General features: G+C 51.2%; 1 protein-coding gene across 4 annotated transcripts in view; it reads left to right on the plus strand.

The window, feature by feature from the left end:
* Spsb1 (splA/ryanodine receptor domain and SOCS box containing 1) overlaps nucleotides 1-13,818 on the plus strand; it is a 63,586-nt gene that overhangs the window by 16,812 nt on the left and 32,956 nt on the right. The gene's annotated exons all lie outside the window — the stretch shown is intronic.

The following is a 13,818-nucleotide window of genomic DNA, read 5'->3' on the forward strand; positions in this document are numbered from 1 at the left end:
GGGTCGCAGGCAGGAGAGAACAGAAGTACTGGTGTAGCTGTTCTCTGCCATGCTCTTCTTTGTCCCGCACCCCCACCGCGCCCCGCCTTTCCGTGTCCTGAAAACACTGTGAGCCTTGGTTCTGGCTTCTCACCTGGATCCTGGACAGGTGCCTGCGCTGCTTTGAGCCCTGCCTTCCGCGGCCGTTGATAGGGGCGTAAGGCCCTTCTGCAGAACCACAGCTGGACCGAGCATAGACACAGACAGACAAGTGGCTGCTGCCTGTGGCTCACTGTGCCATCGTTCAGATAATTGTACCTTTGTGAGTTGCTCTACCAGACTTTAGATGCACAGCTGGACAAGGCAAGGTTCTTGGCCCTAAGGACTGGCCTTCCCTAGTGGGGACAGTCATATGAGCTGGTGATTAGAACGCAGTGTAACTGTGCAGAAGCCACCCTGGCAGGAGCCCAGCCCGCAATGGTGCCCTAGAACAGGTTCTAATGAGGAGTCAGGAGCTGCAGAGGCAGAGTCTGCAGGGTAGCGGTGGTGGGCCTATGTAAGTCTCCCAGGCCACTGATCACCAGACTTCATAGCCCTGCAACACCAGCTCCCTTCAAACTAGCGCCACCACTCTGGAATCCTGGAGTGTAGACCCCCTGCTCTCTTTTGAAGCTGAGTTAATATAAGGAGGTGTAGGGGCCCTCTTAGCTACACAACTGTAATAAACACTTGGGAGGCTAAAGCAAGAGCGTTGCAGCACATCTGTGGACAACCTAGTCTGCATAGCAAGACCCGGTGTCCAGAACATAAGAAGCAGGCGAGGAATTCTACTTTCAAGCCCACTGGATCATGTGACTCAGGCTTTCTGGGGACAAGGCATAGAGATTAGATGTTCAGGTTGCATCTACTACAGTTTCTTTGCCTCCTTCCTGATCTTTCACGGCAAGAACTTGCTCCTACAAATAGGTGTGGAGATCCACTACTGCTCTGTGTTCTTTGCAGCAGTGTGGGGTGCACTCTGGGAGAAAGACCAGAGGGTCATGATGAGCCATTGCCGTCTCTCGGGGCAGGGCTGCCCTCTGCATTTAGACACATCCACTGGTTTGGCTAGCCAAGCCAGAGGCTTAGTCCCCTAGAAGACTTTGCCTCCTCTCAGGTTCCTTCCACTTCTGCCTCACCTCAGGTGTGTACAGGTGTGGGGTGGCCATAAGAGCCCCTTTGTCCTCGGGCATGATCATTTTGTTCGGCATGCCTCGGTTAGTCCTCATAACATCGAGGAAGTAAGTCCCCACTCCTTCCATCTCTGAGTGTTGTATGCGGTGGCACAGTAAGACTCTGGAGGAGCTGAAAAGACCCAGCTAGGGCTGTTGATCGCTCTCCCTCAGTATCTGACCCGAGGTCCTGAAAGAAGGGCCAGAGTATACTTCCAGTACAGACTTGGCTTAATCACTGTTGGAGTTGCCCATCTTATACAGTAGCTGTGACATGGCGGCTGCACATGGTAGGTACATGGTAGAAATGGAAATGAAGGGCTGAGCAAATGAGTGAGCAAGGCCATCTCTTCACTGATGATGGAGGAGCTAGTACCTTTGATCTAGCCAGGTCATACTTTATGGATGTCTACTGACTGGCTCTCGGGCTCCACCCATTTTGTTCTGAAACTACTGTGTCTAGAACAGTGTCTGGCTTACCGTGGGATTGAGTCCCTCGACCTAGTAAGATGGACAAGGTTGCGTTGCCCCTGAAGGCTCAGGCCTGTCTCCTTCCTCCCCCAAACTGGCCTCTCCCCCCACACACATCCCCACTCTCCTCCTGAAGGTGGACTGAGGGCGGCTTTTCCCACACAGGCTGACCATCTTCCTCCTGCAGGGCCGCTGAAGGCGAACTCTGTGTGTCTTACTTCTTCATGCGGGCCTTTTTGTTTATCTCGCTGGTGGTTTGGAGACCGTACATCCTGAGGTGAAATGAGAGGGACGGAGTTACAGTAGACTCTCACTGTACAAGTTCAGTGAGGCAGAAGGAACCAAGCTTTACCAGGTTTCAGGGGAAGCCCCCCTCCTCTAAAACCAGCCCCCTCCCAATTCCTATGAACTGTTCAAATGTCTGAATTCCTGAGATCCCCACTCCCACTCTCTAGGCTACAGCAAGGGGAGTAACTTTGGCCATGATTCTAGGGACGGAGGCAGCAGAGTAATTACTGTTACTGGAAGTAATCTTATTTCCTCTCAGCCTTCTCTGTCCCACTAGAAGAAAATTAAAAAAATAAAAAAGAAATCAAAACAAAACAAAAACTTCCCCAAAACACCAAGCCGAAAGAATTCTTAAACCTCCCTAGTTTAGTCTGCGTGGTTGGTCGGGAGGGGCCGTGGGTGGGGGGGGGCGGCTTAAACATTTGCATTCCTGGGGCTTAGCTGGCTCTTTGGGTGTAGAGTTTCTGGGTTAGTGGTCCACCAAGATGGAGTCAGAGCTCCTTACAAAGAAAGCGTGTGTGTGTGTTGGAATTTCAAATATCCTGCAAGGCATGGGTGGCCTTCTTCAGCATCAAGACCATGGAAATGCACTCTTGTGCTAGGGAGAGACATGTCGCCTAGTTGGGCCTTCAGACCCTTATAGCACATTCACTGTGTGTTGGGGGGCACAGCTGAGAAGAGGTGAGAGGCTTTGGGGAAGTAAGGAGCAATGGGAGACAGACACGGGGTTGTTCCTGACATATCACATCAAAGGCCATTAGGGTTGGAGTCACCTGATGGTCACTGTAAGGTGCCATTGTCTTCAGGACCAGTCTGATGGCAGAGACAGTAAGATGCAGGTCCCATGACGGAGTTGGCATCAGGGGAGAAGATGAGCATGTTAGACAGGTAGGTGGTGCTGGGCAGGCCAAGGTCATGGGAAAGGGTTTTTATGGACTGTGGGGGAAGACTACCAACCACCTCTACTCTAGGTCAGGAGATACAGTTCCACTGTAGGCAAGAAACTGTTGTAGGCATGGGGCTGCAGAGCTGGGTGTCTCCAGTGGTGGCCAGAGAGGATGACAGCCGCAGGAGCAATCCAGTGTGCCATGTATGATGCCCCCCTCTGGCCTCTTATCCTATGAAGGAGCCTGACTGGTATCTGTTTTATACATGGACAAAAGCTGTCTGTCTGTCCTTGGGAAATACACAGCCAGCTCATGTTAGACAGACTGGTGAAATGCCTCCCTCTGAACTCCCATTCTGTAAGAATCAGAAAGGGTCTTTATTGGCCCCTGAGGCCTTGGGTTTAGCCCTGGAGATGGAGTCTTACCCTGTCCTGTCCCAGTGGCTTGTCTCTCATCATCTCCTAGTACACGCCAGGCCTGGGGCTCAGTGGGTGCCCGCATTGTCTCATCTAATATTCAAGTCATTCCTATAAGACAGGACAGCTTTACAGTTTGAAGAAAGGGGAAACTGAGGCCCATAATATCACAGGTTATAGCTGACCTAGAGCACACTGAAAATTTCAAAGCTCATGAGTCTTTCTGATAAGTGGCAAATTTCCCATGGACCCTCATCTATTCCTGTTTGGAGAACTATCCATTAGCTGGCCCCCTCTGTATGCTGTATTCACCAGCTATTAGCAGGTGGGATTGGAAGCCCCCACTGAAAACTGACCAAGAGGAAACATCTGTGAACAGGACCGAGGGTCTGCGCTAGGAAGTTTTCTTCAAAGCTGGAGGAGAAATGGCTTCATCTCTGGACAGAATGTAAAGGAAGACCGGGGAACACTGTGCTCAGGGGTTCTGAGGCAGTCGGGCACCTGCTGGTTCCATTGTGGTTGAAAATTAGTGGATTATTTTGGAGGGCCGTGAGGAGCCACACGCAGGTGCAGGTATTAAATAGAGGGATGGTGGTTTATAACATTGAACCTGACTTTGGTGACTCTGATAGCTAGCAGGAGGCAGAGGTCCTTGGCCTGGAGGGCAGCTCTGGTTTAAAGTCACCAGACACAGCAGCCTCTCGCCCTCACCACACCCTTCCCAAGGCTCTTCCCAGACACCTTTTGTTGTCTGACTCTGACAGACGTCTGGGCTCCCAGGGAGGTTCCTGATGAGGGACCTTAGAAATAGGTCACTCCCTTCCCGTGTAGCCAGCACTGACCCAGATGTGACCTGCCCCATGTGACGGTATCTGTCTGAATGTCACTCTTTGATGCTGGCAGTGGAGGGGCCAGGTGGCCATCTCTTCCCAGCTTTGGCCTTTGAAGACTTTGTCATCTCAGCCACAACTCTCTGCATGCTCCTCAGTCAGCCCCTCCTCCCCTCTGCCATATTGGAAAGGGGAAATCCAGCCTTGACCTCTTCCGCTCTCATGAGAGCGCTGGCTGGGCTGGCGGCTCCCAGTCTCTGGATGAAACAGTTCCTGCTGAGCCGAAGCCAAGGGTTGCTGGGGCTTGATATGGCCCCTCTCTGGCCCCTACCCCTTTGCCTCCCACAGGATCCTGGGGTTTTCCATTTCTCCCTGGCTTGCTTTCTCAGTCCCGACCCCCAGGCCTTTTGGCTGTGTCTTTAGGAGATCAGCCCATGAACGGCAGAGGCCATTCTTGGAACCATAGACCTTCCTCCCCTCCTCTCAGGTCCTAGTTCCTGAGGACCAGAGAGAAAGCTCAGGGGCTTTCTTCTAGTGAGGAAAACTGAGGTATGAACCCCAAGGAGGTGGTTACTTTATCTGAGCCACAGAATTCCTCCCCAGGGTATCTGGTGACTCCATCTTGGTCATGATTTTTCGGTTTTCTAGGTCACTTCTCTTCCCTTCTTCTAGTTCCTACCTGTTTTGTGTAGCTCCATTAGGACCTTTATTTATTCCTCCCCAGACAGTCTCAGCTTGTGGTGTGCGTGCGTGTGTGAGTGCGTGCACGTGCGTGCGTGTGTCTGTGTGTGTGTGTGTTTGTGTGTGTGTGACAGCTTGAATGTGGAGGTTCGAGGACAACCTGCGGGGGGGTGTTTGGTTCTCACGTGCTATGGTGTGAGTTCCAGGGCTTCATGCATGCTAGCTAAGCCCCTACCAGCCGAGTTCCATCCCCAGGCCAAGGGACACTAACCTCCAATAATCTCTATATTTTTCTCAGTCAGCCAGTCTGTCCCCCGTGATGCAGCTGGACCAGACCCCAAGTGAGCTGGCTTGTCCTCATCACCGTGTGCACCCACTGTGAAGCAGGCCTATGGCAGCCGTGAATGACATTGTCAGTGGCCAGCAGTGTCGTTCTGTCTGCTCTGCTGCAGCTGCCCCTGCTCAGCGCATAGCAGGTCCTCAGTAAGCTTCTAGGGAGTGTGGAGATGTCCAGTGCTGGCTCCATGTGCCTGTCTATCCTCGGTGTCTTTATAGGGAGATGTGGTAGCCTAGGGGGTCCTAGACTGTACCTGCTGGGAAAACTGGATGGGTGGGCATGGGGTAGGAGATAAGACAAAAGCCTATTGTGTCCTTGGAGAAAATCTACACCTGGCTTTCCCTGACCCTGAATCAGCCAATGGCCAGCCTATCTTCCCATCAAGAGAACTTTGTGTTTGGGTCCTGGTGAGAGACAGCCGCTGATCAGTGTCTCCTAATGACCAGAGTCTCTGGGATGGGTATGACAGACAGCCTTGAAGCCATGGTACATGTACCATGGCAATAACTCTGTGACCCTTGATTTCTCAGAGCTGACACCAGGCTAGGCGGTCACGTTCGGGTCAAGAGGTCTGTTACTGTGCCAAGGAGTGGGGATGGGAGTGGGGGAGAGGGCTGTGTGGCCAGATTCAGCACAGATGCATTCTTCGTTCTGAGAATGTAGGGGCACTGGCCTCTCGGGCTGGTGAATAGGAAGGCGGTCAGGTGCAGGTGCTGCAGCTGGGTGTCCTGTCTGGAAGGACAGTACTTGCCGGCTGTTGCTCCCGAAGAGAAGGTTTGTGTAGATGGAGGGAATGTATTGAGCCTCTTCTGTGCCCAGTGTGGATGTGGATTCTCCAAGCTGGGACTGGGTGCCCAGAAGGACCAATACTCTGTTGTCCAGCCCTGAGCTGACACTTTTGGTTCTGGGCCAGGGAGGAGACAGGAAGCGAGGGACCGAAGCTGCTGCCTGCTTCCTAGGCACAGCCAGCTTTCCCCACTAGAGACAGTTTTGGCTGCAGAGAATTGAGTCTTGAGTCTCTAGAAATGAGGGGCCTGGAAGGCAAGCTGGGGATAAAGCAGTGTTTACAGTCAGTCAGTTGGGGACAGACAGAGGAATGCAGAGAGAGCCCTTCAGGACGGTAGTATATCTTGGGGAGGTGCTAGACCCTGCTTCCCTGGGAGTATTGTGCAGTGTATCAGACAGAAAGAGCCTCTCATTCATCCCACAGGCATGTATTTATTACCACGGCAGGCACTGTTCCAGATCCTGGGATGTGGTGGGCAAGATGAACTTCCTGCCCCTCTGGAGTTCCTATTCTGGTGAAGACTGTCTCAGACTGGTGTCTCCGTGTTTCTGGAGAAGCATGGGCTGGGTTCCTGAGGTAGGAGGACTGGGGCAGACGTACCTGCAATCACAGACGATGGCTGGCAGGCCTCGGTGGTGTATTGCCCTCCCTGATGGGAGAAGGAGAGGAGAGCCCGCTGAATGAAGGAGAACCCTTGGGTGGTGCAGAGGTCCTGGGTTTCAGGCTAGAGAGACCGGACGGGGTATGGCAGGTGACAAAAAGCAAGTGATGCAGCCCAAATAGAAGGCGTACAGACTCTGTGAGACGCTAGCTCACGCCTGAAGGCAGCCACGGGAGAGTGTGGGCGGCAGGAAGCCAAGAGCTGGTGTAGGAGCCACACAGAAGGCCTGTGGCGTGAGGGACCCGTGCTGGCCCTTGGAAGGAACAGAGGTGGGGATGACAACCTGGTTCTTCCTAGACTGACCCGATTTCTGCCTTCAAACTTACACACGATGTGACATCAAATAAGGGTCACCAGGTGGCAGGTGCTCCATCTGGATGATTGTCTGACGTGTGCTATGTGCCTGGCACTAACTTTGAGAAGGTTTAGTACCCGCAGTTACCGCACTCTGCTGTGTGCTGTGCTGAAGCAGGCACCAGGGGACGGGTGCTGTGAAACAGGTCAATGACAGAAAGCTTGCAAAAGCCCCACAAAGGCACAGGAGCAGTGTCACATGGGGGACAGGCTGTAAGACTTTCCGATGTCAAAGGCTCTGTGGGGCAAAGTTTGGTGAGGAAACAGGACGTGCCTGGTGGAAGGAAGAAACTGTGTGAGCCAGAAAGTAGTCTTTGCCAAGTTCAGCTGGGAACCGTGGAAGAGTTCTCACTCAGCATGCCAGTAGCCCTGTGCTCAGTTCCTAGCACCATAAATAAATAGTTTAAAATATTAATTAGCAAACAAAAAGAAAACCCTCAACTTGGGAAAATGGCACAGATGTTAAAGAGCTTGCCATGCACACACAAGAGCCTGAACTCAGTCCCCCAGAACTCACATAAGAACACCTTCCACGCATGGCAGCATGCGCCTGCAATCCCAGTGCTGGGAAGGTGGAGACAGGAAGAGCCCTGGGGCTTGTCGCCAGCCAGGCAGGCTCAGTCACTGAGCTCCAGGTTCAAAAGGAAACCCTGCCTTAAGGAGTGAATAAGGAAGATGCTCAGGGTTGACCTCTGGCCTCCACGTGGACACACACACGGGGGACACACACAGGGACATACCCTAAAGCTTAACCTGCTTCTCAGCAAGGACTTTTCCGCATCAGAAAATCAAATCTAAAAACGAATTTTAAAAATTGCTTTGAAAAACTGTAAGGTTGCTTTAAAAAGAAAAAGAAAAGACGAGGAGGAAGAATCTGGACCCAGGGGTTCCAGCCCTGGCGTGAGCAACTGTGTCTCTTGCTATTTAAGCATCTAATTTCATTCCTTCTGGCCTCTTTCTCAGAAGGTCGTTTAGGCAAAAGTCCCAGGATTGTTTTGACTGGTCCCCTATCTTCACTGTTTTAGGGCCATGTAAATCTCCTGATGCAGCAGTTTGGGGTCACATCCCAACTCCCAGGGCCCAGCAGTCGATCAAGGCCTACTTATGAGTGGGGACAAGCGAGTCTTCAAAATCAGAACTGAGGCATATCACCAAAATGAGGCAAAGCAGACCCTGGGCAAAGACATCAGATGCTCTACCCCCAGCTAAGTGTTGGGGAAATCGACCGTTCTCATAGCGTAGTCATAAAGGGAGCAAGGAAGGAATCTGAAAGGATAGAAGGATGTCACAAATTACTGTTGACCGCTGTCCTTGAAGTGACTCGTCCCTGGCAGACTTACAAAGGTGATCTGCATACTTCATGGGTGACCGCCAGACAGTTTAACATAGGAGACTGCACCGCGAGGATGCTGAGTTCTGGGGGCTGATCAGGATGGTCTGAGAGGACCTCAAGAGAAGGGCTCAGCACGGTCTACACCCAGAAAGCCGGTTTAATCTCTGCCCCCTCCTGACACCCTTCTCCATGGAAAGCTAACTGCATCATTTTGGGTGGCAGAATGGAACCTGCCATTAGCATGACCCCGCAGTCTCAGCAGCCCTGGAGAGGTCACACCTGGTTTTAACTTTGACATAGTTCATGGAGGATGAGCAGGGCGTGTTTCTAAAAGCTGAGCTGCGTTCTCACTTGGGTGTTTTACTTTCTGGCCTGCCATTGAACTTTGTTTCTCCATAAATCCTGGAGGGAAGTTAGAGCTGGCTCTCCTCAGCATTCCTGGCTCCTCTTTAGTAACAAAGAAGTTGTCTGTTTTGCTACTCGGAAAGCCAATCGTATACACCTCATCGCAGAGTGCTTGATTTGTCAGGGTTAAAGGTCAGTGTATCAAAGAGCGGTGTCAGGGACAGAGTATCTCAGGTCCATCCAGAAAGATCTGAGTCAGGTAACTGGCCCAGTCTTATATGCCATTGTCCCAGCTGTCCCCAAGAGCATGACAAGGCCAGCTGCTGACATCAGGTGGGTGCGGTCCCATGCAGGGCAGAATTTGCTTTTCTCTGCCATTGATTGGTTGGGCCTCTGGTGCTCATAGGAAGAGAGTCCCCTAATGGTGATCAGAGTCTACTCAAAACACCACCAAGAGACTCAGTCCCCCTCTGCCACAGAGATAGACACCCATGGGCCACTGAGATTCCACCGTGTACAAATTCTCAAACCATTGGAGCCCCCCCTCGCTGCCACCGCCAAGAAGAGTCAGGAGTGGTGTCCCACTGTCCCCTCCATTGTGCTTTGCATAGGGGTCAGAGACATGATCAGAAGAGATGCAGAGGTAGGAGGAGCTTGGCCTAGATGGCTCTGTGTGAATGGCCTCCTTGGAGGCTGTGGAGATCTGGCACAGGAGCTGCGGGAAAAATCTAAGAGTTTCAAGGAGTTGGGATACCCACAGGGCCCTGCTGCAGCCGCTGTGTCTACTTTCCCAGAGAGAGCTGGTGGCCAGAGGGACCCTGCACATTTGCCCCCTGGAGATAAACAGCACCCTGCTTGCTAGCCGAGCAGACGCAGCAAGCCTAACTTTCCAAGGGGCTTTCTTCATTCCTAAAGTTTAGTCTACTTTGGTTTATTTCAAAGACGTATTGCTTTTGAGTCAAAACATTAAAAATCCCCCTGGATGCATTATAGAGATTATTGGCTGTGAGGGAAGAGGGTGTTGGAGGAAGGGGACAACTGGAACATTCTCTAAGCCTTTTCTGCCTGCTGTCCTGGCCAGCTCTCTAGGAGGTACCACGTCCAAAAGGCATCCCCTTCCCCATCTGAGGGTCTTTGCTTTGGGACTGGTGTTTCAGGGCTGGGTATTTTCTTGTATTTAGAGGACTCTGCTGTTGTTTCTTAGCTAAGAGTTCAGCATGACCCTTGTGCACATGTGTAGTGCGTCAGACAGGCTGGGTGACCCTCTATGCCCTCCTGAGTAGTACTCACAGGATGACCCACGGGGTTGGGGAAGAAAATACAGCTTTATTTCTGTCTATGCTAGTTTAAGTTTCTGGTGTGTGTGTGTGTGTGTGTGTGTGTGTGTGTGTGTTTCATTATGTTTGGACTTTGTGGATGTAGCATTATTGTGACCATAGTATATATATTAGTCTATATCATCTGTGTGTGTGTTTTGGGAATAATTGTTTAAAAATGGACACTTTATCACATAGACATAAAAACTGGAAAACATGGTGAATTCTGGTGCAAAAGAGGCTCTGGGTTATGAAGGGAATGGAATGGCCTAAGAAGTTTGGGGAGATGCTTCTTCTGGGTAAGGGAAGGCCAGACCAAGAGAAGGGAGGCTATGGGCAGAGTGGCAAACAGCTAGATGCCACGTTTCTCTGCTTTGGATGTAACTGGTCCTCCCACTTGAGCCTGGACTTGGAAGACCCAAGTTTGGGCGAAAGTTTGGCCATCTCAGTCAAGGGCCAGCAACTTAGAGACTGGTTAGTAAACACTCAGTTGTCCATCTCCTGGCAATGGTGGTCCACTGCCAAGGGCAGCACTTCGTTACCAGTAGATTCCCCAGACACCCTGCCTTCTGGGGCTTCATCCTTACAGCTCAAGTACCTGGAGTCGAACTGCTGACTGGAGTTTATTTTCCTATTCAAACCATGAGGCGCTAGCTCCTGTACTCCCCAGAGGAAGCAGGATCTCTGTCTGCTAGAAATCTGGCATGTGCACAGTGGTGTCATTTTAATTTGGGGTTCCCCTGTCTGTAACAAGTCTTTCTCTGCCCCATCAGCCAGCTCCCAAATAATGAGACTTCTTATTAATTATGAAAGCTCAGCCTATAGCTTAGACTTGTTGCTAACCAGCTCTTCTAACTTAAATGAACTCATTTCCATTAATCTATGTTCTATCATGTGGCATTACCTCTCTCCCATCGCGCACATCCTCTTTCCTCTCCATGTCTCGGTGCGTCTCTCTCTAGCACCTAGATTTCCTCCCCCTGCTTCCTCTCTCTGCCTGGAAGTCCTGCCTATACCTCCTGCCTAGTTATTGGCTGTTCAGCTCTTTATTAAACCAATCACAGCCATATATCTTCACACAGTGTAACTATCCCACAACACCTGTCATCTTGAGTTTCAAGCAAGTCTGGAGTCTGTTTGTTTTTGTTTTTGAGCGGACTATCCACGTCCTCTGGCCACATCATGTCTGTGTGTTAGCAGATCCATAAGCGAGTGTGGCAAGAGCCACCCCCTGCAGTAATTTCACAAGCGAGGACTCAGGCGGGCAAAGGGGACCAATTTGAACTGTAGTGTCAGAGGGAACGTGACCCCTGGCCTGCGGTGTGAGGGACGCCCAGCGACGAAGGCATCTGTGTTAGCACTAAGGTGAGTCAGGTGGTGAGGACAGAAACTGACAGATACATAGAGCCTGGGAGGGCAGGGGGTGTCTGATTGAGTCCTTATGAGAGCCACCGAAGCAGAGGGCAGCAGAGGCTTGCAGCGTTGCTGGGGTGGGGCACACTAGGCAGCGAGGGTGTGCATCCTGGAGAGTCGAGCGTCTGTGTCAAGGACATGGCAGGAGTTCCAGATGAGGTTGAGAAGTACAGCAGATGCTTTTCTTAGGCCCGGTCAATGTATTGATTAGGAATCCATGACCTTGAAGGGCACTGGACTGGGCCTGAGTAGCCTGTTTCTGTAGGCTGAGTGCGGATGAGAACGGAGGCCACAGGAAGTGTGGGCAGCAGGAGAGTGCACTGGGAGCCAGAATAACATTGGCACTCACAGCTCTCTCCTGGGCGCTCTGCCTCAGACTTGACATCAATGATTTGTCTGTTTGTTTTGTTTTATGAAACAGGGTCTCTTGTAACCCTGCCTTGCCTTGAACTCTCTACATAGTTGGGGGCTGGCTTCAAACTCCCGTCTATTCTGCCTCAGCCTCCCAAGTGCTAGGATTACGGGCATGTGCCACCACACTTAGCTTCAGTTTAATTCTCTCCAACAAGTGGGTGTATTGGGCACCAGCAACACCCAGGTGTCTCCAAGCTGCTTTCCATATGTGGTCCTGGTTGTTGCCCTGTCCAGTGTCTCCCTGACAAAGGAGCCCTGAGCTCAGGAGAGATGTGAGCTTTTAGCTACTTGAGGCTTGATTTTCAGTGTCTCAATCTGCTATTTTTGAATTGGCTTCTGTCTCCTTGCCTGTCTAGGGAGACCTGTACCTTGTGAGCGCATGGGCTGCCCAGAGTGGCCCAGACTGGACCCAGATGCAGTCTGGGAACCATGACTGGAAGGGAAGGACGGTGCAAAGAGCCCTGGGGAACTGTTCACCAGATAAGCGGTGCCCTTCCGTCTGTGCTTGGCCTCCTGTCCTTTTCAGCAGGGCTGCTCTTAGGAGGACAGACAGTGCTGGCCAATGGTCAGCTTAAAGAGACAGAGGGCACTGCCGGGGGCAATAGGCCACATTTCTTAGCAGTTTTGAGCATTTGTCCCAGGAATACCAGGATGAAAGAGTTCTTCCTCCATTACTTTCAGATTTCTGTGCTGCAAGCTTTCCTTTATCTTATTTTCATATAAAATGTGAAAATACAAAATATAAAATTCTATAAAATAAGTGTTTATTGTGGCAAATATAGATAACCTAAAATTTACTGTTTGACTCCCAGGCCCAAACCTGATGCCGCATACATCCTGGGCAAGTGCTCTACCACTGAACCCCATCTCCAGCCCCCAACCATTTTAAAGAGTAGCTCAGTGGATGAAGGCACTTGCCCCCAAGCCTGATCGCCTGGGCTCAGTACCTGGGACCATGTGGTGAAAGGGGAGAACTGATTCCCACAATGTCTGCTGACCTTCACAGGCCTGCCTTGGCATGCACAGCCCCCCATACAATACACTAACAAACAAATGTATGTGCGCAGACTAAATTCAGTGGGAGCAGTAATATGCATGTTGTCATGCCTCTGTCACCCTTGCCATCTCCAGAACCTTCCCATGGTCCCCACTGAAAGTCTGCCCCAGGCAGCCCTCACTCTCCATCTCCACCGCCCCACCCTGAGCCCCAACACTCACCAATCTAGATCAGTCTCTGAATTCATCCTCTATGAGGACCATGTAGAAGTGAAAGCATACTATATTTGTCTTTTTGTGACTTAGTTCATTTTCCAGAATATTCTCAAGGTTCGTCTTTGAGCATATGTCAGAATTCCTTGCTCGTCTAAGTCTGAATTGTAACTCACTGTCTGTACAGATTGCAGTTGTCCATACATGTGTCCATCATCAGTAGACATGGGTCACTCCCACCCTTGGCTCTAATGAGTAGCAATGCCATGAGCATGACTTTTAGTTCTTTTGGACACCGTGATGGTTAATCTTCATTGTTAACTTGACTGGATTTAGAATTGCCATGGAAACACATCCTGAGCGTGTCCATGACCACATCTTCAGAAGAGCTAACTGAGGAGGGAGACCCACCCTGTGTGCAGTGGCACCATCCTATGGGCTGTGGTCCCGAACCGAGTAAAGGAGGTGAGCTAAGCCCGAGCATTCGTCTCTTTTAGCTTCCTGACTGTAGATGTGATGTGACTAGCCACCTCACGTTCCCGCCACCGTGCTTTCTGCCGCGGTGGACTGCACCCCAATCTGTGAGCCGGAATAAATCCTAGGAGGTGGGTTTGTTGGGCATGCTGGCACAGCAGCAAGAAGAGCACCTAATTCAGTGGCCGCTGCTGTGATGCTCTCGGTCGGGGGGTTCACAGGCCTTGAGAACTAGTTCGCAAGGGAACGCAGAAGAGTTTGGAGCCATGGGCCAGCATGCTGTGAGCAGAACTGTCCTTGTGGGGGTTTGGAAGAATGCAGAGAGAAATGCGGGCAGTGGAGACCTGCATTGGGAGGTTTCAGAGAGGAACAGGTACTAGTAGGCCCGAAGCCTTTCATATTTTATTCTGGC

Source organism: Myodes glareolus, chromosome 6, assembly GCF_982192425.1.
Source record: "Myodes glareolus chromosome 6, mMyoGla1.1, whole genome shotgun sequence".
Lineage (NCBI taxonomy): Eukaryota > Metazoa > Chordata > Mammalia > Rodentia > Cricetidae > Myodes > Myodes glareolus.